Source organism: Armigeres subalbatus, chromosome 2 (assembly GCF_024139115.2).
Source record: "Armigeres subalbatus isolate Guangzhou_Male chromosome 2, GZ_Asu_2, whole genome shotgun sequence".
In the NCBI taxonomy this organism is placed as follows: Eukaryota; Metazoa; Arthropoda; class Insecta; order Diptera; family Culicidae; genus Armigeres; species Armigeres subalbatus.
The window spans coordinates 453,757,128-453,782,212 of NC_085140.1; the positions used below are offsets into that span (position 1 = coordinate 453,757,128).

General features: G+C 41.8%; 1 long non-coding RNA gene across 1 annotated transcript; it reads left to right on the forward strand.

Annotated features, from left to right (window-relative positions):
• The first annotated feature begins 18,688 nt into the window (after window positions 1–18,688).
• LOC134218237 (uncharacterized) lies at window positions 18,689–19,463 on the forward strand. Its single transcript, XR_009981287.1, has 3 exons — window positions 18,689–19,058; window positions 19,143–19,247; window positions 19,311–19,463. It is a non-coding gene; the product is annotated as an uncharacterized LOC134218237 (long non-coding RNA).
• The last annotated feature ends 5,622 nt before the right edge of the window (window positions 19,464–25,085 follow it).

Sequence of the window (25,085 nt, forward strand, 5' to 3'; positions counted from 1 at the left end):
CTATTCTGGAGAGAAATGTAAGATTAAAATGGAAAAGTTCGGCGCATCAAGCAAGCAACTTACAATCCTCATGAAAGTTCCTTAGCTATTTTAGCAATCCTTGTCTTGGAACAGCTGGAACAGTTGGCTGACGTGTTAGCTTTCCCATCCATGATGGGGTACCTCGCGTTATATTATATTTCGTAATATTTTAAAATATGTGTACCTAACATAATTAGCAAATGCTGCAATCGACAAATTGCACAAAAAGATTATGTACAAAAAGTACATTTTGTTTTTCACTCATTAAAGGGTATAAACAAGGAACTTGAAAATGGGCATAAAACACTCATTGTGCAAAAAAAATAATCACCCATTTTTTTGACATTTTCATATATCACCAGAAAAGGGGTGATTTTTACTCCTTAAAGAGTATTGTCGGGTTTACAGTGTGATGGTTCATTCGTTCTGAAATGTTGCACAGCCCAAAATTTGCCTTAAAATGTCTTGAACACAAAAATATTATTTTTATTGATCTAGAAATTTACCAGAATTTTTATAACAACGGTACAAGTATTCTTGACCGATGCACTATCGTTTGCAACTATAAACGAGGTAGGGCTTTAGGACCCAATTGTTCTAGAGTTCATATTAATTTTCCTACCAAGTCAGCTGCTGATTTTCAGTACACTGCTAAAAAAGTTTACACACAAAAGACTTTGAAGTATGCTCTTTTGACTATAAAGTATTTGTAGAGTAGGTGGTTCTACTTTTGATTTTGTGGTTTATGCTAACGTAAAAACAGCTAACGTAAAAACAGTTGGACATAGTCCTGATGATGGGCAACATCGCGCCCGAAACCGGTCGACGTAAAAGGTAATTTTTTAAATCTTAGTTGACGAATGTAAAAACGATAAGTGTTATGTCTTGTCTCGCGTCGCGTTTTATTAGTGTGGTTCTACTTGTTTGAAGAAACTTCGGAGGATTTAAGAAAAGACGTCCAAAGTTAGCGATTGCAAATTAACGAATGAATATTTATTTTCAATCAACAAATTATGTTACTAAGGGGTTTCTAGGATAACGTTGAGTATAACTGATTGGCTACTTGATTACACCCCCTTTCAATCAGTCAGTCCAAGGCTAGTTCGTAGAGTTTTGAATCTTGAGAAATCCAATGCTTTGGTGAACATATCTGCTAGTTGGTCCTGGGTTTTGATAGGTTCTATTTTTAGAGATCCAGAAGCCACATGATCACGTAAGAAATGATATTTAATATCTATGTGTTTCGTCCGCTTTGTTTCTAAGTTCTTCGCCATACAGATACTGCCTCTGTTGTCCTCATAGATGGTAGTTGGTTTGATAGCTTCTTGCAGATCCTCTAGAATCCCTTGAAGCCAAATTGCTTCAGTGACCGCCATGCTTAAAGCAACATATTCAGCTTCACTGGATGACGTTGCTACGGTACGTTGTTTCTTGCTGCTCCAGGAAACCGAACAACCAAACACCTTGAACAGGTAACCGCTCACCGATTTTCGATCGTTTGTGTCCGAAGCCCAATCCGCATCTGCATATCCAATCAATGATGAACCTGATTCGTCCCTGTTGGAATAATAGTTTTATGTCTCTTGTTCCCTGTATATACCGAACCACTCGCTTTAGTGCTTGCCAATGTTGAGATTTAGGACTTTGCTGGAAACGACCCAAGTATCCAATCGGAAAACAAATATCTGGTCGCACGCACAGCATGAGATACATCAGCGATCCCAACATTTCCCGATATGGTTCATCGATGTGTTGTCCCGTCAAGTCCAGTGACAATCCCTTTTCCATCGGAACTCTGACCGAATTGCAGTCACTCATCCCAAAACGTTTCATCAATCGGTCGATACTTGCACCTTGTGAAAGCTGCATCACTCCGTATTCATAGTTGTAATCTACTTTGATTCCTAAAAAATGACGAAGTTCTCCACAGTCCGACATTTCAAAAGCTTGGCCAAGTCTAGCTTCAGTTTCCGAATCGATGAAAGATTTCGTCCTGCAACCAACAGATCATCCACATACAGAATGATGATTAGTTCATCGTCTGGAATCAGCTTCGTATATAGACAATAATCGTGCTTCGATCTGGAAAATCCCATTTTGAGGAGTTCGTCGTTAAAACGTTCATTCCAGCATCGAGGTGATTGTTTGAGACCATATAGCGATTTGATTAAACGACATGTTTCATCAGGCTTCGCTTTAACACCAGCCGGAGGTTTCATATAGTTGATTTCCTTGAGACGACCATGCAGGAAAGCAGTCCTTACGTCCATTTGGTGGAAGTGGAACTTGCGATGAACTCCAACAGCTAACACTACACGGATTGTGGCCAACCTTGCCACTGGTGCGTAAGTTTCTTCAAAATCTCGTCCTGGTTTCTGGAGATATCCTTTCGCAACTAACCTTGCCGTATATCGGATGGGCCTGCCGGTTTCATCCTCTTGTAGCCGGAATACCCATTTTGATGCCAGGGGTTTTACACCGTCTGGGCACGTCGTTAGCTCCCACACGTTGTTTGCTTTGAGGGATTGAAGTTCGCTGTGCACCGCTTGAAACCATTCTTTGCTATCGTCTCGTCCAGCAATCTCGTCATATGTTTGTGGGACATCTGCATAAAATGAATCGCCAGAAGTTGCTCCGTAGCCAACAAAGTAATCCATAAACTTACCGGGGAGCGTGCGCTCCCTTTCGAGCACCTCATTTGCGTTTGTCTGCTGGACTCGCAATGTTCTAAGTGCGAAGGGAGCGCTGACAGTGGATGACAGGATCATCTTGTTGAATTTCATTACGATACAATTGGTCATCTGCATATTCAAAAGCATCATCGGTCTCTACATCAATAGGTTGAGAACGTTCAGCACCGATATCGACATTAACAGGTTGAACACGTTCAGCTTCCTCCTCTTGTTCAGCCGGGAATATTACCACCAATGGAGCTTGTGACGTCTCATCTGGTTTGGTGGTATAAGGAAATCTCGTCTCGTCAAACTTAACATCACGGGCTACGATGATTTTTCGATATTTACGGTCCCAGAGTCTGTAGCCATTGGGTGCATATCCCATCATGACCACTTCCACGCTTTTCGGATCGAGCTTCTTCCTTGATTGGCTTGGTATCCACGCAAAAGCTTTACAGCCGAAGATACGTACCTTCTTCAAGTTTGGCTTCATACTAAACCAAAGCTCCGCTGGCGTCGTATTGCACGGGAGACTTGTTGTAGGGCTACGATTCAGAAGATACACACCGGTGTAGGCTGCTTCAGACCACATATCTTTCGGCACTTGGGAGTCCAATAGCATAGCACGCACCTTCTCAATAAGCGTCCTATTGAAGCGTTCGGCCACACCATTTTGCTGCGGCGTATATGCAATTGTTGGTTCCATTTGAATACCCTTTGATTTGTACCACAATTTCTGCTCGTTGGAACAATATTCTCTTCCTTGATCCACTGTAAGCTTCGAAATAGCCTTTGCTGTCGCAGCAGCTTCAAATTCGCAAAACTTTTCACAAAACCTGGGATTTTTTTTCATAGTGTAAATAACCGAGAAGTGGTGGTCATCAATGAATGATACAAAGTATCGTAAATCATCCCACGCCGTCGGGTCAATTGAACCATAGACGTCCGAGTGTATTCGCCCCTATTCCCACGTTGCACGTTGCCTGGTTCCGCTGAAAGGTTCACGGTATTGTTTACTTTGTATGCAGGGATCGCAGAATCCGAGAGGTTTTGGATTTAAGTTGATTCCTTGGAACACGTTGTGTTGCACCAATTTCGCTATTCCCTGTTCGTTCAGATGGCCAAGTCGACGATGCCACAATCCGGTTGTTTCTACTTGGCGTACATTAGCAGAAAATGAGTCGACGCTAACCTCCAGCTCGTATAAACTGCCTTTCAGATGAGCTGTAGCAATCACTTGATTTTCCTTTCGCAGCACTGCTTGACGTCCATCGAATAACACCGAAATTCCAGCACTTGCCAACCGTTTGACCGACATCAGATTGTCTCTCAAATCAGGGATGTACAGAACGTCATTGATATTAACCGGAACTCCTTTGTTGCTGTATCCATTTATCACGCCCTTAGTCTTCGCCACCAGACTTTCACCATCCTTTGCTACTTGAATGACGATTTGATTAGGTAATTTTGATGACGACGAAAACACTTTGGCATCATTCACCAAATGGTCACTTGAACCAGAATCGAGCTTGAAAATTAGTTTGCCGCTTTCACATGGGTAAGTTTCTTCACGTTTAACCATAAAACTCACTGCCTTGCTTCCTGCTGCAACGTTAGCCTCACCAAAGCTTTTCTGGCGACAGTCCTTCTTCATATGGCCCTTCCGGCCGCATTTATGGCACTTTCCACTGAAAATCTTGAACTTTATTTTGCTTTTCTCACCGGCAAACGCTGTCGACTTCTCCAATACATGACGCCCTTAGTCTTCGCCACCAGACTTTCACCATCCTTTGCTACTTGAATGACGATTTGATTAGGTAATTTTGATGACGACGAAAACACTTTGGCATCATTCACCAAATGGTCACTTGAACCAGAATCGAGCTTGAAAATTAGCTTGCCGCTTTCACATGGGTAAGTTTCTTCACGTTTAACCATAAAACTCACTGCCTTGCTTCCTGCTGCAACGTTAGCCTCACCAAAGCTTTTCTGGCGACAGTCCTTCTTCATATGGCCCTTCCGGCCGCATTTATGGCACTTTCCACTGAAAATCTTGAACTTTATTTTGCTTTTCTCACCGGCAAACGCTGTCGACTTCTCCAATACATCTAGCTGCCGGTCTCGCTGCTTCACTTCCTCTGCTAGAAGACGTTGCTTCGCCGTATCCAATGTTAGCTCATCCTCACCTAGATTCTCAAGCGCCGTGATCAACGGATCATATGATTCCGGAAGTGTTCCGAACAGCGTCACGATTAAGTCCGCTTCCGCCAATACCGCACCCGCCAGTTTGAGTTGCCGAATTAAATCTTCAAACGCCACCAAATGACTGCGCATCCCAAGTAACATTTTAAGTTTTATTCCGCTCTAAGAATGGTTTTCAAGATCAATTTATAAGATCTAACAATAAAACCGAGTAATACACGGCAACCTTCTGATGACCACTATAAGAGTAAGATATTGCCAAGTGGCCCTCTCCAGATAACCACTATAAACCTATTATAAGAGCATTTAGAAACCCTTTTTAAACCACCCGCAAAAAAGGGAATTTGGCTGCGGCAGCTGTCAAAATGTTGCTTTAAAAAAAGAGAAACAAATCTTTGCAGAAAAATAATAACAAAATGGATTGTTGATGAAAATTATGATGATGACAACAAAATAATATTTTATTTCAGGTCGTTTTTACGATTCAGTACCATTGAAAAGAAGTGCGCTTCCGATTTTATGGTCAAATGTTGTGAAAAAAATAAGGTTGAACACCACGCGCCGGCCATATAACGTAGTTCAGGGAAATAAATCGAAAATATTGATCACCACAACATCTAGGATGTCCACTAAATCGATTAGTATTTTTGCCAAAACTATTAATTAATAAAACTATTTATCGGTAAAAGTATGATAAGCGGTAAAAATTTCGATAAATCATGCATTTCAGTGATGTATTTCACTGACTGCGAAATGTTTTTCCGTTTTCAATATGGCCATCATGGAATTTGATCAGAAAATTTTTGCTTTTATAAAACACCGTCATAAACTCTTCCCAATACAAACATTCTTATGGGGGTAATTCATTTGACCACATTATGACCAAAAATTGTAGCTTTATTCGAGCATTGAAAATTGGATTTATTACGCTCTTCATCACTACCATAGATCTGTTCATATGGTCAATAGGCATTTGACGTTTGAAGCTTTTTTCAGCAGATTTATGGGAGGTTTATTGATAGCAATAAGAGCGCCAATAAAACTGAGCAATCAGCTTGGTGATTGCTGTCATAAGTCCGCAATAAGAATTAGATAAATCCAAGAAGCATGGAAATTGTTACTTGGGATGGAATCACATTCCTTCATTCTTAACCGTCCCAGCTGCTTCCGCACTAGGTTTTGTGTTACAAGAGACTTCTTAGCAAAGGAATTCTCCAGAGCTCACCACATTTGCTTCGCCGTGACTTTATCCCGTACCATCTCCAAGCACTCATCACCCAGGAAACTGATCAACAGGGATTTCGCCTTTCGGTCCGCCTCGTCGAATTAGACTTTATCGGCAGCCTCCGCCGGAGAATCTTCTGTTAACGTGTTGACCACTCCACTAGCGTCCAGGAACATCCGCACCCGAAAACTCCAGTTGTGGAATCCAGAACCTCCGCTGAACTGAGGTATTCCGTGCGCCGAATCCTTGGTCGAGCCCATAACCTGTAGAGTAGGTGGTTCTACTTGTTTGAAGAAACTTCGGAGGATTTAAGAAAAGACGTCCAAAGTTAGCGATTGCAAATTAACGAATGAATATTTATTTTCAATCAACAAATTATGTTACTAAGGGGTTTCTAGGATAACGTTGAGTATAACTGATTGGCTACTTGATTACAGTATTCAATTATGATTTCAAAGTACGCTCTTTCGTGGGAGAATGGGACTACACATAAAAAGGAATAAATATTATGCACAATTATGGCTATCTTTTATTCACAAATGATTAACATTTATGCATAAAATCAGGAAAAGTGTGTAAAACTTATTCTTTTTATGCATCAAATTTTAGTCCTTTTGTGGGTAGTTCCATTCTCCCGCAAAAGAGTGTATTGCTCCCCAAAAGAGCATACTTTCAGCTGTGCGTGTAGTTTACGTTGCCGATTTCGTTATAATCAGCATAAAGTAGCCGAAAGTACTGTAATTGAATAGTTTTGACGACCGTTTCAGCTTAAAAAAGTACCGAACATCGACTAACCAATTAAGTGTGTAACTTTCTAACAGGTTACACAATAGAGGTAATAAACTATAGAGGACGTTTGTCGCTGCGGTTCCCTTTGTTATCGTTCCCAAACATGTTGCGTACCTATCTGTCAAAACGTACTGATTTTTCCTTTGTTGACATTTAGTGCCCTATCCTCGCCAGCAAAAGATGTTTCGCCAGTGACGACAGCGACAATCTTCCTCTATATAGTTTATTACCACTCATATTACACTGCCAAAAATATCTATATAAGATATATGTGTCGCCGTTATAGATTTTTGCAATAGCTCCACCCTAATATAATCGATACAGAACTACACATAAATTAAATAATTGCTAATTCGAGACCACACATAAAGTTTATTTGGATATATATTTTATCAGTAGTTCGCGTGGAGAATGATTATGTGTGCGCTGATACACATCATAAGTTAAATCTAAGGATTTTTGCCAATAAATATGTGTGGATTTTTAGTAGTGTAGGGTCAAGTTAGAGTAACCTTGTTTGCTAATGGGTATAGCTGCACGGTTAGATGACTTTACCCATTAATGGGTACTATGTTATTGTTGATATTATTCCCACCGTGAAAAATTCACCCATTTTCTTGAAAAAGTGCCACTACCCAAAAGTCCCCAGCAAACAAAATGTGAGTCGTGAGGCATTCGTTAGGCACTAGTGAGTGGCTGAAAATTGAGAAAAAAAAACAAACGTTTGATCGAAGCGTTTGAGCCTTGTTGATATTGTTTTTATTATTTCTCCACCGATGCACCAGACCTTAGTACTTGCGAGAAAAAACATGTCGTCGCGTCGGCGAAATCGTTATCTTTATAAAATTAAGCGCGTGTGGTGAAGTTTCAAACATCCGCAAACTAAATCCGGTCGATTTTCCGCGAAAGTGTCCAGTGAAAGTGGATTCCGTCGGGAGAATTGTAAAAACGAGGTGAAAATTTTCTTTAATTGATCGGGGTTTGTTTTTCGATAAAAAAAAGTGCTTTGTTGGGAAAGTTTTTGCCGGAGAAAATGTTATGGTGCTTCCACGAATGATCACATAAAGTAGATTCCGTCCGGAAATTGGTAGAAAACGTAGTGAAAATTTTATTACACTGATCCTTGCACTGATCGGTGTTTCTTTTGCAATGAAAAAGTGCTTGAGTAGAGGAGTTTTTTCCGGAGAAATGTCATGGTGCTGGTACGAATGGTTACATCCAGCGGCCGGTGAAAAAAATGCAAATTACGAGGCATGGTATTTTGAACCATGGGCGGAAGTGGATGAGTGAAATTTTGATAATAATCGCATCGTTGTGTTCTCTAATTCGATGAATTCCGTCAAAGGTGGAATATACGGTTTTTTTTCAGAAAAGTGTATCATCAGTAAACAAGTGTTCCAAGTATCTGGGAAAGCTTCAATTGCTTCGAAAATCATATTCGGAAGTGTATGTTTTATTATTATTGTCAGTATTCAAGAGACTTGTAGCCCTAGGCTGGCTCATTTCTAAAAAGTGTAAATACATAGGTGAATTCCTTCCGGCGGTAGTTATGGGTATGGCATTATTGAGACCCACCATTGTGCAGGTAGTGTGACTATGCATCAGTACGCGCATAGCAAATGTTATTTTGAGGTCCTTACTGTAGTGGCAAAGTCCACTCGGTAGAAAGGTAAATCCCACTGGTTGGGTTCTCATTTCCAACTGCGCTTGAGTGATCAATGTATTGAGTTTAAGATGAATAAACATCTTGTTATAGTTTGACTACCAACTGAACTAGACGTCTCATTCCCTGTGCAAACTCAAAGAAAACCCATATAGTTGAACTTTACAGTGGCGACGAGGAAGAATTTTTTTTTCAATTTCCCGTACTTTTCACGACCGCCGGTTTCATTATACTTTTGGCGTGAATTTTATCGGCGTAAGTTGATTTTGGTGAAACTGAGTGTGAATTCAGAATTTTGTTTTATATTTCACTATCGCATTGTATGACGCGTGCCGACTGTGTAGTGTTAAAATTACGGCGCTAAGTTCATTTTGAAGAGTTAATTGCTTCCATAGTGGTGTAGACGCTTTTCCTTGTGGATTTTTCGTCACCCATTTTATTTTATTTGGGAAAAGAGGCGTATTGTTGTTTTTTTTTGCTTCCTTTTTTTTCGCAGACAATTGATACAAAGGATTTTTACTTTCCATATTTTACCGCATTCTTTGCATTGTTCGATTTTTTTATAGGTGCCATTTTTATTTCTTCCGCAGCACGAAGTATACAGCTGCAACGCACCCTAGTCGTGGTCAACTGTGGCATACACGCGGTAAAATCATCACTTCCACTGAATTTGACGTTTTCGAGAAGGAAGTGAATAACGCCGAAAAGTGCATCAGTTGAGAATTTAGGAGTGCATTTTGTTTTGCTTAATGCTTTGCTATTTGCTATTGCTTCGTTCGACAAGACCAGTCGTTGATGGTGCATAAAGAGATCATATCGACCTTAATCAGCTGATGACTTCCGTGTATATCGTGGTGGTTGAGCGGATTTTGTGAAAGTGACTTTCCCCGCCGGTTTCTGTTCAACCATTTCGCAGAGATTCATCGCTGTTGCTGTTGTTGCCGTGTTGCTTGCTGTTGCTGCTGGGTGCATTCGGTGCATTTTGCTGTATGCTGCCGGAGTTTTTTTTCTGCTGGGCTTTGAGTACCGGCGCTTTAAGCGGTGATTTTTGTTTTTCACTGCAGTGTCAACAGATCTGCGCATAAGCGGCAGATCAAAATCACTGGAGACACTCGCCACCGATTTTCTCATCGTTTTGTTTAAAATGGAGAGAGTCCGACACAGCTTTCAATCGAGCCAAGCAACAGCACTTATTCAAGCAGCGGCAAGCGAAAAAGAGACAACAAGGAAGCGTCCGATGATTCCGATTCGGATTTTTACGGTTTCGCTGCTGACTCCTTTTTGTTTGAGGAGAATCTTCCACGCATGCCGCATTTGGATGATCAATCCACTCGAACTGCAGGATCAAATGATGCCGTTTCGAGTGGATTGATCATCCAAATGCGGCATGCGTGGAAGATTCTCCTCAAACGAAAAGGAGTCAGCAGCGAAACCGTAAAAATCCGAATCGGAATCATCGGACGCTTCCTTGTTGTCTCTTTTTCGCTTGCCGCTGCTTGAATAAGTGCTGTTGCTTGGCTCGATTGAAAGCTGTGTCGGACTCAAAATTTTATGGATTTGTTTGCAAAAAAAAAAAAGAAAGTTTATGTTTGTTAAAATTAGAGTTAAGAAATCGTTCTGTGTAATGTCAGCATGGAATTTCGATTTTGTGAATTAAAAATAATTATTTGCTTTCTGAAATTTCTAACTAGCAAATATGAAAAAAAAAAAAAAAAAAAAAAAAAAAAAAACTTGAGTGATCAATGTATTGAATTTAAGATGAATAAACATCTTGTTATAGTTTGACTACCAACTGAACTAGACGTCTCATTCCCTGTGCAAACTCAAAGAAAACCCATATAGTTGAACTTTACACTTACAACTTACAGTGCCTACTGAGGATCACCAGGGCGCATATAATGGGAATCAAACAAAACGAATAGCGTGAATTAAACAAAAACAACACAAAAGATATGGACTTAACCACGAGCGTGCGCGAACGCGTCTAAGCACTCGTGAAGCAGAATATCAGCAAGAGGATTCCTTTTGTCTTGGACGCATTCGCGCACGCACACGCGTCACTATGTCATCAGCCTTAGTCCATAGACCATCGAAGAAGAAACACTCCTTGAATTCGGACTCCGGCGATTCCAACAGTTCCTGTTTCCACCACGCTGGAGGCAAGCTGTCCTGGCATCAAGAGCAAGTTTCCCATAAAGACAAGGTAGGTCTTGGAATATTCAACATGCTTTTAGTCGTAATAGCTCAAATTGAAATGCCCACCAGGGGACAAGTAGTTTTAACGTTTTAGTATGTATCCGCTCGCACATAGCCAAATGTTTTTTGAGGAGCTTGTTGTAACTGTCTTTGCATCATTGAACCCCACGAGAGTGCAAGTACATAATTCGAATATGCATCAGTTTGCGCATAGCCAAGTGTAGTTTTGCGGTGCTTGAGTTGTTGTAACTGTCTGTGCATTACTGAACCCTACCAGGGTGCAAGTAATTCGAATATGCATCCGCTCGCACATAGCCAAATGTTTTTTGAGGAGCTTGTTGAAACTGTCTGTGCATTACTGAAACCCACCTGGGTGCAGGTAATTCGAATATGCATTAGCTTGCGCATAGCCATATTTAGTTTTGAGGTGCTTGTTGAAACTGTATGTGCATTACTGAAACCCACCTGGGTGCACGTAATTCAAATAAGCATCTGTTCGCGCATAGTCAAATGTAGTTTTGTGGTGCTTGTTGAAACTGTCCCTGCATCACTGAACCTCACCAGGGTGCAGGTAATTCGAATATGCATCCGCTCGCACATAGCCGTATTTAGTTTTGAGGTGCTTGTTGAAACTGTCTGTGCATTACTGAAACCCACCTGGGTGCAGGTAATTCGAATATGCATCCGCTCGCACATAGCCAAATGTTTTTTGAGGAGCTTGTTGTAACTGTCTGTGCATTACTGAAACCCACCAAGGTGCAGGTAATTCGAATATGCATACGCTCGCACCTAGCCAAATGTTTTTCGAAGAGTTTGTTGTAACTGTCTGTGCATTATTGAAACCCACGATGGTGCAGGTAATACGAATATGCATTGATTTGCGCATAGCCAAATGTAGTTTTGAGGTGCTTGTTGAAACTGTCGGTGCATTACTGAACCTCACCAGGGTGCAGGTAATTCGAATATGCATCCGCTCGCACATAGCCAAATGTTTTTTGAGGAGCTTGTTGTAACTGCCCGAACAAGGGTAGTGGGGATGGAAAGCTGAACCCCGGCCAGGTACCTCCAAAACCGGGGGAGGAAGAACCTGGAAAGGTCCGTCCACCCAGGAAAGACGGTGGTAAAGGGGTTACGGTAGGCTGAGAGTTCTCAGCCGCACCAGACCAGGGAAATAGAGAGGGAAGGCGTCATGGACTCTGGTCAAGAACAAGAAGAAACCGAAGACGTCAAGGGCCGAAAAGAAGGCCCAGGCGAATGAGGGTAGCAAGAAGTCTAGGGTAGGCGCCAATCGCTCCAGGGGCGATGCCCTAGTCATCACGGCGGACGAGGCTAAGTACTCGGACGTTTTGAAGGCGATGAGGAGTGACGTCAAGCTCGGTGAACTCGGCGCCGACGTACGTCGAATAAGACGAACCCGGATGGGCGAGATGATCCTCGCGCTGAAGCGGGGCGTCTCGCAAAAGGGCGCCGCCTATAAAAGGTTGGCGGAGGAAGTCCTAGGCGAGACGGTCAAGGTGAGGGCACTCACCGCGGAGGTCAATCTAAGGGTTAAAGACCTGGACGAGATCACCGAAGTCGAAAAGCTCGTCACGGCACTGCGGCGACAGTGTGAAGTGGAGACGCCCACCGCAGCCGTTCGGCTACGGAAAGGTCCGGCTGGGACGCAGGTAGCATTGGTTCGGCTATCTGCAGCGGACGCCTCCAAGGTAGTCAAGTTAGGGAGCGTAAAGGTGGGATGGTCGGTATGTCCTGTGGGCATATACGAGCAACCCGAAGTTTGCTTCAAGTGCCTGGCACCGGGGCACAAGCAATGGGACTGCAAAGGCCCTGACAGAAGCAATCTCTGCCGACGCTGCGGATTGGAGGGACATAAAGCACAATGCTGTACGAACCTTCCCAATTGTTTGATTCGTTCCAGCAAAGCTGTGAACAGCAAGCACCCCATGGGGGTTCGATGTGCCCGGCGTTTAAGCGTGCTGCAAAATCACATTGCAGGTAACGCAGCTGGCTTGCTTGGCCTCACCCGAGTGTTTGGTGTGCGCAGGTTTAGAGGAAACGGCGGAACACGTGGTGTTCGTGTGCTCACGTTTTCGCGCAATGCGTGACCACATGCTTGCCACATGTGGTCTGGACACTACCCCGGACAACCTAGTTCGGAGGATGTGTAAAGATGAAGTTGGCTGGAACGACGTTTTATCGGCTATCGCCCAAATCGTTTCGGAGCTACACAGAAGGTGGCGCGTGGACTCAAGGATGGCTAGTTCACGCGCAAATAAGAGGTGGCCCAAGGGATCCGAATCGGCTTCGTGGGTAATACCGGTGGTCATACTCTGTGGTCGAACTCGATCCTTTTATCGAACAAGTGGCCGCGCGAAGAACAACATGGTATCGTCGCTTTCGCGGCGTCGGTCAACCGGGCGGGTTCCGAGCACGAGGACGGAAAGGGGTCTTCGTCAAGGCTGGGGAAGGCGTAGGCACCGCGTCGGCAAGTCCTACTGTGTGTTGGCGAATAGACCCTGTCGCAGAGAGGTCAATTTGGGATGCACGCGGCATCATCATTAATACGTGGCGAAACGTATAATGGAACTCCTGTGTGACGACCCCAACTACTTAAATTCCTTCAGGGGGTTTGGCACAATCTTTTATGCGGAGTCGGTTTACCTTGGCACCGACCCGCACTAGAAAAGAGTTTGCGCCCAGCAACAGGGTTCACTTTTGCTGTTAAAGCAAATTACAGCACTTGGCAAGGTTCTAAATGAACGCGTTTTCGGGAGCACACCACTCGATACGGAAGCAACGCACAACTGTCATTTTTATTATTTCACGCATGCTGCGACGCAGCAAAGCTAAATCAACAAAATGACAGTTGTGCGCCGCCTATGAACTGAGTGGTGTGCTCCCGAAAACGCGAGCACTTTGGAACTTGAATTCCGTCAGGAGTGACCTTAAAGAGAGAGAGAGAGAGAGAGAGAAAATTGTCAACATAAAGTAGGTTAGCTGTAAGTTAATAAAGAGTATGATTGGTACCACCGCAGCGGAGTGGTGTTTTAATTGATCATATACCCGAAATCCAGTGCCGCCGCGCTCACCGGCGGGGATCATCGCCCCGTCGGTGGAGGTGCGCTTCACCTGAAGCAATTCCTGGTGGAACTCTTGTAGCAATTCATGGTGAAAAGCATGATGAAACTCCTAGAACAATTCCTGGTTGAACTCTTGGAGCAATTTCTGGCGAAATGTGTAATGGAAATCCTAGATCAACTTTTGGTGGAACTCTTGGAGATATTTCGGGAGAAACGTGTGATGGAACTCCTGGAGCAATTCCTGGTGGAACTCTTGGAGCTATTTCTGGCGAAACGTGTAATGGAACTCCTGGAGCAATTCCTGGTGAAACTCTTGTAGCAATTTCTTTTCTGGTGAAACGTGTGATGAAACTCCTAGAGCAATTCCTGGTGGAACTCTTGGTAGTGCTTGATGGGGATGGGTTTGAAGCTGTTGAAGAATTTATTTAGTTTGAAGCGTTTCAATGTGACATGCGTGACATGTTTTGCCTTTCTCGTACACTAAGTGTACGTAAAGGCTATAGGATCACTCCAAAACCGAACTTTTGATAGAAGGCCCGGGGACCCATAGTGTTATATACCAATCGACTCAGTACGATGAATTGAGGTGATATATGTATGAGTGTGTATGTGTGTGTGTGTGTACAAAATGTGAGACACACTTTTGGTACTTAGCATTATCCAATTTGCTCGCAACAAGTTCCAATCGACGTAGAATTCAATCCCATTGTTTGCTATTGAAAATTAGATCGATCGGACATTGCGTTCCGGAGTTATGGCGAAAAACTGTTTTCACGTGCAAAAAAAGCAAAACGCCCTAGCTTGATTCGAAATCGTGATCTATGGGGTGGGAAGCGCTTACTATACCACAACACCATCAACACACTTGACATGTGAGAAGATACATACAAATATTAATCATCGAATTGGAGATATGTTTATTGCCTCTATATAGCATTAGAGTTTATCCTGCAAGGGTGAATGTTCCTATACTGGAAATATTAATGCATTTAGAAAAGAAAACATTTATTTTTATCGTTGGTGATTGAAAATATACAGTTTCATTACATTAACTAATAGATAAAATATTGATTTTAAAATAAGATTTATTTCACCTAACCAATTATTCAAAATCGCCTCGTGTCCTATGGATACATTGTTCCTTTAGTGGAGGTAAAAGTTGCTTCACCAAATGTGAGGAAGCCAATTTTGTTATGAAAAATTATATTGGTGTGATAGCATAATTACATCATACCGCTTCAACTAACGAAAGGAAACATATGTGTATAATAATGGGAAATATCAATAAGAACCCACTACCTCCACTCAAGGTACGGGTGCCTTATGGAAATTACAAATAAGCAATTTGGGGTGACCGTTTTACGATAGGATATCCGTTCAGTAATTGAAAACCCTCTTTTATGCTAACCGTCAGACATAACTTTTCTCATGTCTTATTGCTATCATACGCTAAGAAAAACACAAATACCCTATATCCCATACTCATGCAGCAATTTCAAAGAGCATCGTGCTTTGTTCAACGCTCTCCCGTACGAAAGCGCATGAAAGAAGGAATGCCGTCGCACAGTGGCGGGCCCCCATATAAATGTCAGACTAGACGAATCTTTCACATTTTAAATTGCCCACACATTTTTTTTAGGAGATGTTTTACAGCATCAACTTTTACCAAGTTACCAAAAATTAAACTTACAAGCTACAATCAACAAATTAAGGAATTAGCTCATTCACAATATGTGTAAAATTGAAATAATATGAGCTTCGCGAAAAAAACGAATCTTTCTTGAGGTTTTGTACGAGTTTCCGCCACTGCGTATCGATCGGCTTAACCACCTTGCATCACGCATCGCATTGTGCACAGCCCGTACTGTTCTATTTTTAGCACTGATAGAAGTAAATACCAATGAGGCAAGAAAGCACATAGGTAGATCATTTCGACGTCTGACGGTTGTCACAAGAACCATAAAAAAGTGCTGTTGGCGCCGAACTGTTTGAGCAGCATAGGATGGTGTATGTTTCTTGTAAAATATTCGTAAAATATTGTAAAATCATTCAGTTTGTGAGTTTCAGGAAATTTTCACAAAGTGATAGAAAAGGTTATTATGGAAGAATAAAATTTGATTTTAAAGTTTGAAATAACGACGATTAAACGACTACATAATATAATAACTTAATTATGATTATTTGCTTTTTGCTGATTCCAAAAGACGTTTTAGTGGTAGAGTATGCTGTGGGAGATTAGGAGAAAAACTCACACAGCATACTCTACCATACCACAAAAGCGTTCTCGAATTCGTCTTTTGGAATTAGCAAAAAAGCAAATCATAATAATTATGATATTATATTGAAAATTGCTTTATTGCATTTGTACATCGCATATTTGTACCATCTTCATTTTTGAATGATTTTCCAGTCCATAAATTGTCATAAAAAGCTTTTAAGTATATCACTGATTAAACAATGGAATTATTTTTATTCATACGGCGTAAGGCAGGGTGAATATTTTTCTGAATTTTGTCTACCCCTTGCATAAATCATTTTGAAAGGAATACAGCAAAAAGTATTGGTAATTACACGACATGTGGTCGGGGCTTCGCCAAATCGCACCAAGCGTCTTTTTCACTGACTTGTTGTATTTCGTTCGCAAAAATAAAACGGACATCATTCCATATCAATTTTTACGTACATTTGTTGTAGGATATTCACAGTTATGAGGTTGAGGGATATCCATACGATTTGTGATAAATTAAATCTGCTAATCGAAAATTTGAGTAGAAAAATGGGTTATTTTTTATTGGCGCTCAGTTTTTTTAATCAGATTTCCTCAGAAAAGGAAAGCAGATTAATAATTTGTTTGAGAAACTGCATATATCCATTTTACACAATTTCGAGAAAACAAATAAAACTGTTTTTGAACAAATTGGTACCGAATCTTTCGATTTCTTCAATACATATCAACAGTTTTTGGCAAATCTCACAACCCTGGGGTACTTCCAATGCGAAAACTGTAAGCAGTACTCCATAATTGCTCTTCGAAGTGCATGTACATATGTAGTTTCTCAAACAAACGATTTTTTTTTCAAATATTCCACAACAATTTTTTTTTGTTTTTTTGCCAGATTACGTATTTTTGGCCAAAAATGTTACATATGCAGTTTCTCAAACAAACGGTTCAAATTGAATCCATAGCCTAGCCATACAACATATTAAATGAGTACTCGACCTTTCTAGCACAGTTCGACCAGAAACTGCCAATTTTCGTTTAATTAGATGAAATAAATTGACCTCCGTGTTAAACAACATAAAGTTATAGGTTAATTTAAATTTACACTGTAATTTTCAAGTTCATATTATTAATGGAAAATGAAAAAAAAACTAGATCTGGAGAAGAATCGAACTAAGATCCGTAGAGTGAGAGCCCATGGCTTATACCACTCGGGCAATTTCACTTCTTGATAGCAAGGCGATCAACGTGTAACAGATTAAGCATTCTAGTGATTCAATTATTCTTCATCAAAATGTTTGAGAGACTCAGTAGGTATGCTGAATGCATTACAGATTTCTCGTCGAAATGCTTGAAAAGATTAAGTTATTGCAATGAAATGGCCACTTTGTTGGAAGTTGGAACATTCGAATATATCTATTTGATTAATGTTTATATGAATAAAATAAGCACCAGCTGCAGTTTGCATAAAATGGAAGGGGATTTGTTTTAGCAGCCAAGTGCTCGCACAACAAGGTTTCCGTAGAACGCTAGTAAAATCAAGTCATACTGAATCGAAATATCAACGATTTTATCGTTTACATCACAGAAATAGAAAATTATGATCTGGTACACATTCTGTTAGCACATTTTCGTGGCTTTCGTAACATCTTACTGCGAGGTTTTCTGAATCGTTTTAGGACCACAATCTGCAAAAGATGGGCTCGATTGGTTGCGTCCCCGCTTTCCGCATCGCTTTCTATATTTACTTGATGAATAGTGATAGAAACCTCACTTTTAATTATTTTTTTGCCATTCTAATTTCCAACCAAGGGGCCGTACACATATTACGTAATCACTTAGGGGGGAGGGGGGTTCTGTCAATATCTTACGCGCCATATAAATAAAAAATCTATTGTATGGAAAAAATCTTAAGTGTACGGCCCCCAAACTATAAACGTGATGCGGGAAGCAGTATAAAGCGGTATAAAGGGCTAATTTTTTTTTTTAAAGAATGAAAACTTCGCTTATTTTGGTTCATTCAAAGTTAATTTCCTATGTTTCGGGTATTAAGCCACCCGGAGTGGAAATTAATTACTATGTCTGAAACTCGATTTATGCATATGCAATGCACAACATGTGATAGATTTAGCTCGGAAAAGGTATTGAAGGGTAACCAGACATAGTAATTCGCTTATTTTGTTACATTACAAGAAGCCGCTAGGAGCAAAAATCTTGAAAAGTACGTTTTCTATCTTTAATCATCATATAAATATAAAACACGATATGATGGAAACAATGAGATCTATCCTATCTATCACGATATATTTTATGACGATCGAGAAAGGCATCATCACTGCTAGGTGGATTAATCTGGGTTTTTTTTTATATTTTTAAGGAGACTTTCAGCCCTAGGCTGGCCTGTCTCCGGGATTGTGACATGGGGCAATGGCATTTTCCGTGAAGTGAAAAGACGTATTGCTTTTGTGAATATGACTTTCTACGGATTACTTATACCATCTTAGCCACCACAACATGCAGACGGAAACAAAATTTACTCTGCGTAAAACTCTGATTGTATCAGTGGCCCTTTCTGAAATTTATAAAGCATGGATATTAAAAGGGAAAGACCGGACAGTTTTCGGGGTTTTTAAGCGAATAATGCTGCATACAATACTAGGTGGGAAACCAGCAAATGGTGTGTGGCACAGACGAATGAATCACGAGCTGTATCAGGTGTTCAAAGAAGAAAATATTGTGAATCGAATTAAATACGCCAGACTTTAGTGGGCTGGTCACTTAGTGCGAATGTCGGAAGAATGAATAGCGAATATACAACAGAGAACCGGATAGAGGCCGGTGACTTCGTGGACGACCATGGACACGCTGCCTGCACGAGGTGGAATCGGACTTGGGACTGGAGGAACATCGCCCAAGACAGTCGATTGTGGAGCTCTACAATACGCTAGGCAAAGTGTATCGACGCTGTAGCCAACCAGGTGTCTAGGTAGGTATCATAAAGGACATACTGTTGATCGTTTGAGAAGCAAGTTTTAAAGTGAAATTTCCCTTTTTCCTTCTTTCGTTCCAGATCATATTGTTCGTGCTACCACCAGATCGTGTAAAAAAATACCTATAAAAACTTCAGGAGCGATTTTCAACTAATGATCGACTTGATATTATCATGGTACTTCAAGTAGGGACATTTTGTCAATGCGCTGTACACTATTCTTTAAAATATTGTTTTCTCTGTCTATAGAATTCTTCTGCAATTGTTGACTTCAACTATGTCAAATAAACACGGTGAGGGCGTCGTTGAAGTTTATGGCCCGATGTCATTATCCTACAAGATTACAAACAGATCAGTAGAAAACATTTCCAACCAAATGAACAAATGCATTTAATATTACTGTTAACGAAGCAAAATGCATCACTTGTGTTTTATATTTTAATTTGAAGTAAAAGATTTAATTTAAAAAGAAGGAAAAGGAGCAAGTGTAGTTATATGAACACAGTTGCTTTCATGAATTGCAACACGAAGAAGATAATTGAAATTCAGAAAACCTACAGATGTAAAATTAAAAAAAGCTAAATATTCAAATTTATCTGTAAAATGTTTCCAACAAAATGTTTACAATAAATAAATTGTTGAATCGATAAATAACATGTGTTTTGACTTCGTTTCTCATAACCTAGTTTGTTTGCTTACCTTCAAAATAAATACGGGAAATTGGTCAACCTTTAACTTGTCCACATGTTAGGGTGATAGCGGGGAATCGCCCACGATGAAAAGCTTTCAAGTCGGTCAAGTCTAATCTAATGAAAATTCTTGTAGGAGTTCCACTGAGAATTCCTTCAAGAGTTCCTCTGGATCTTCCTCCAGGAGTTCTACAGAGAATTCCTTCAGGAGCTCCTCTGGGAATTTCTCTAGGAGATCTGAGATTTTCTTTAGACGTTCTTCTGATCATTTTTCCAGGAGTTCCTCTAGCAATTCTATCAGGAGTTTCTCTGGGAATATCTCAATGTGCTACTCTGGGGATTCTTTCTGGACTTCTTCTGAGAATTCTTCCAAGCGTTTTGTAACAATTCTTTGGAGGTTCCTATGATTTTCTCCAGGAGTCACTCTCTGAAAATTCCTCCAGGAGTTCTTCTGGGAATTCCTCCAGGAGGTCCTCTCAGATTTTCTACAGAAATACTTCCAGGAAATCCTCTGGGAATTTCTTCAAGAGTTCCACTTGGGATTCCTCAAGAAGTTCCTCTGAGAATTTATTCAGGAGTCCCTCTGGCATTTTTTCCAGGAGTTCCATTAGCCTCTCTGAGAATTCTTCCATTAGCTTCTTTGAAGATTCTTCTAAGAGCTCCTCTTGGAATTTTACCAAGAGTTCCTTTGAGAAATCTTCCATGGTCTCTTCTGACAATTCTTCCAGGAACTTCTCTTCTTCCATGAGAAGAATTCTTTTGGGACTTCCTCTGGGAATTCTTCCAGAAGTTCCTCTGGGAATATTGCCAGGAGTACCTCTGGGAATTCTTCCATGAGCTTTTCTGAGATTTCTCACCTAAGTTCCTCTGGGAATTCTTCCAGAACTTCCGGAATTATTCCTGGAGGAATTTTCGGAATAATTCCTGGAGAAACTTCCGAAAGAAAATTTCGAGGAACTTCCGAAAGAATTCCTGGAGGAACTTCCGGAACAAATCCTGGGGAAACATTCTGAGGAATTCGTGGAGGAACTTTGCCGAGGAATTCTGGAGAATCTTCCGGAAGTAACCCAGGAGAAATTTCTGGAGAAACTTCACGAGGAACTCTTGGAGGAACTTCACGAAGAATTCCAGGAGAAAGTTCCGAAAGAATTCCTGAAGGAACTTTGCGAGAAATACTTGGAGGAACTTCTGGAGGAATACTTGGAGAAAGTCCACGAATTCCTGGAAGATATTCCAATGAAACTCCTGGAGGAACTTCCGAAGAAATTTCCGAAGTAATTCCTGAAGGAACTTTCCGAGGAATACCTGAAGGAATTCCGGAGGAACTTCTGGAGAAATTTCCAGAGGAATTCTTGGAGGAACTTACGTAGGAATTCTTGGAGTAACTTCACGAAGAATTCTTGGAGGAACTTAGCGAATAATTTGTGGAGAAACTGGAGGAACTTACTGAGGAGTTCCTGAAGGAACTTTTGGAGGAATTCTTAGTGAAACTTTCGGAGGAACTCCTGGAGAAACTTCCCGACGAATTCCTGGAGGAACTTCACGAGGAATTCCTGGAGAATTTTCCAGAGTAATTCCTAGAGGAACTTCTGGATAAATTCCTGGAGAAACTTCCGGAAGAATTCCTGGAGGTACTTCCCTAGGAATTCTTGGAGGAGCTTCGCGAGGAATTCCTGGAGAAACTTCTGGATAAATTTCTGAAGGATCTTCAGGAGAAATTTCTGGAAGGATTCCAGAAGAAATTCTTGAGGAATTCTCGGAGTATCTTTCAGATAAATTCTTGGAGGAACTTCCCGAGGAATTCCTGGAGGATCTTCCGGGGGAATTTCTCGAGGAACTCTTGGAGGAATTTTCGAAGGAATTCCTGAAGGAACTTCACGAGGAGTTCTTGGAGGAACTTCGCGAAGAATTCCTGGAGGAACTTTTGGAGGAATTTCCAGAGGAATTCCGAAGGAACTTCTGGAGAAATTTCCAGAGGAATTCTTGGAGGAACTTACGTAGGAACTCTTGGAGTAACTTCACGAAGAATTCTTGGAGGAACTTAGCGAATAATTTGTGGAGAAACTGCCGGAGGAATTCCTGGAGGAACTTACTGAGGAGTTCCTGAAGGAACTTTTGGAGGAATTCTTAGTGAAACTTTCGGAGGAACTCCTGGAGAAACTTCCCGACGAATTCCTGGAGGAACTTCACGAGGAATTCCTGGAGAATCTTCCAGAGTAACTCCTAGAGGAACTTCTGGATAAATTCCTGGAGGTACTTCCCTAGGAATTTCTGGAGGAACTTCGCGAGGAATTCCTGGAGAAACTTCTGGATAAATTTCTGAAGGATCTCCCGGAGAAATTTCAGGAAGGATACCAGAAGAAATTCTTGAGGAATTCTTGGAGTATCTTTCAGATAAATTCCTGGAGGAACTTCCGAGGAATTCCTGGAGGATCTTCCGGGGAATTTCTCGAGGAATTCTTGGAGGAACTTTCGAAGGAATTTCTCGAGGAATTCTTGGAGGAACTTTCGAAGGAATTCCTGAAGGAACTTCACGAGGAGTTCTTGGAGGAACTTCATGAAGAATTCCTGCAGGAACTTCCGGAGTAATTCCTGGAGGAACTTCTGAATAAATTTCTGGAGACACTTCCGGAGGAATTCCTGAAGGTACTTCCCTAGGAATTCCTGGAGGTACTTCCTCGCGAGGAATTCTCGCTTAACTTTTCAAAAGGACCTAAGTCACATTTTTTTCATGAATTAATTTGAATAGCGCAATCAACAGAAAAACGTAAAAGCTTTTGATTACAGTACTCAAATTAATTCATGAAGCAATTGTTACTTAGGTCCTTTTGAAAAGTTAAGCGGAGAGAGAGAACTTCTGGATAAATTTCTGAAGGATCTTCCGGAGATTATGGAAGGATTCCAGAAGAAATTCTTGATGAATTCTTGGAGTTTCTTGCGGATAAATTCCTGGAGGAACTTCCCGAGGAATTCCTGGAGGATCTTCTGAGGGAATTTCTCGAGGAATTCTTGGAGGAACTTTCGAAGGAATTCCTGAGGAACAAGGAAGAATTTCTGCAGGATTTTCCGAGGACTTCCTGCAGGAGCTCCCCGAGGAACTTCGCGAGGACTTCCTGGAGGATCTTTCGGAGTAATTCCTGGAGGATCTTCCGGGGGAATTTCTGCAATATTTTCCCGAGGAATTCCTGGAGCATCTTCCGGAGTAATTCCTGGAGGAACTTCTGGAGAAATTCCTGGAGAAACTTCAGGGTAATTCCTGGAGGAACTTCTGGAGAAATTCCTGGAGAAACTTCCGGAGGAAGTCCTGGGGAACTTCCGGAGGAATTCCTGGAAGAACTTCAGAAAATAATTCTGGAGGAGATTCCGGAGAAATTCCAGGAGGTTCTTTCCGAGGAGGAGGATTGTAGGATTTTCGAGAGGAACTCCTGGAAAAACTTTCGGAGGAATTCCCGGAGGAACTTCTGGAGAAATTCCTGGAGAAACTTCCGGAGAAATTCATGGAATATCTTCCAGGGAAACTCTTGGAGAAACTTCCGAAGCAATTTCTGGAGGAATTCCTGGAAGAACGTAGCGGTGAATTCCTAGAGGATCTTCCGGAGGAATTCTTGGAGGATCTTTCGGAGGATATCCTGGAAGAAATTTCGGAGGAACTTCTGGAGGAATTTTAGTAGTAACTTCCCGAGAATTACTCCTGGAATTACTCCTGGAATTCCTCCGGAATCTCCTCCAGAAATTACTCCAATATTCCCTCCAGGAATACCTCCGGAAGTTCCTCCAGGAATTCCTCGGGTAGTTCCTCCATGAATTCCTCGTGAAGTTCCTCCTGAAATTCCTCCAGAAATTTCTTCGAAAGTTCCTCCGGGAATTCCTCACGAAGCTCCTCTAGGAGTTTCCCCAGAAGACCATCCAGCAATTCCTCAGGTAGTTCCTCTGGAAGTTTCTCCAGGAATTCCTCTAGAAGTTCCTTCAGGAATTTCTCGTGAAGTTCCACCAGGAGTTCCCCCGAATAATACTCCAAGAATTTCTCCAGAAATTCCTCCGGAATCTCTTCGCGAAGTTCCTCCAGAAATTCCTTTGAAAATTCCGGAAATCCTCGGGAAGTTCCTTCAGGAATTCCTCTGGAAGTTTCTCCAGGAATTCCTGTCCTGCGGCAGTTTCTATGAGAATTCTCCGGGAATTTCACAGGAAATTCCTTTAGGAATTCCTCCGGAAGTTGCTCTAGGAATTCCTTCAGAAGTTCTTCCAGGAATTCTTTCTAAAGTTCCTCCAGGAATTCCTCCAGAATGAATAAGGTAGGAACTGAATGGCTCAAGGGAATCAAAACTCGGTTATCGGAGTAGGCAAGGCCCACCGCCGGGTACAAGCAGAGTAGACCGTGGCGTGCAAGTGCACCGGCTTCGGGTCATCGGGGCACTATTGAACCAGAAGTTATCTCCACCCGGAATCTTTGAATCGATCGACCTCAGCACTCGTCCGCTCACCCGTTGAGACGGGTCGTCAGTTACGGGGGAGCTTCCGACGAGTAGCTCGCAGTTAAGGCGGGAACTGAATGGCTCAATGGTTTAGCAAGTAGCCAAATAGCTGAGTACATGGGAAATCAGTTAATCGGAGTAGGCTATATCCACCGCCGGGGAACAGTTGAGTAGATCGTGGCGCGTGAATGCACCGGCTTCAGGTCGTCGGGGCACCATTGAACTGAAGTTATCTCCACCCGGCATCTTTGGTCTGACCTCGGCACTCGCCCGGTCACCCGTTGAAGTGAGAAAGTGCGTAGGACTTGAGCTGAGCTTTGAATATGCTGACCAGGTGAAAGCGTAGTGTTGGTAATATAATAGCCTTCCACGGATGCGGGTCGTTGGTATCAGGGGAGCTTCCGCCGCCGGATGACTCCCCGTCTGAGTAGGATAGATTCGCCACCGGGAACTATGTGAGTAGCTTGCATGTGCTGAATGGCACAAGGAAAAGATAAAGGGCTTGAGGGCTCAAGGCTTTTGTGTGCTTTCTGGCACAAACAAGCAAGCTTAAGGTAAGAAGTACCGGTTTGGGAGGAGTACGTTTAGTACTGCCTATCATACAGAAGTAATACTGGAAGGTCGTCCCGGGTAGATCAGGGCATTAGAAGAGAGAATAACTCAAGTAGCGTTCCTTTACTTGCGTGGGTTTACTGGGTCACCCTTCCGCCAATCCCAATCCTTGAGTGATAATTTCAGGTGTCTGTTTTCAAATTTGCCTTCATCCCTCTATACAAAAAAAAACATCTGTTCGTCGACTTCAGAGCAGCATATGATACAATGACAACCAATATAACTGATACGGTTGATAGAAGCGGCGATGG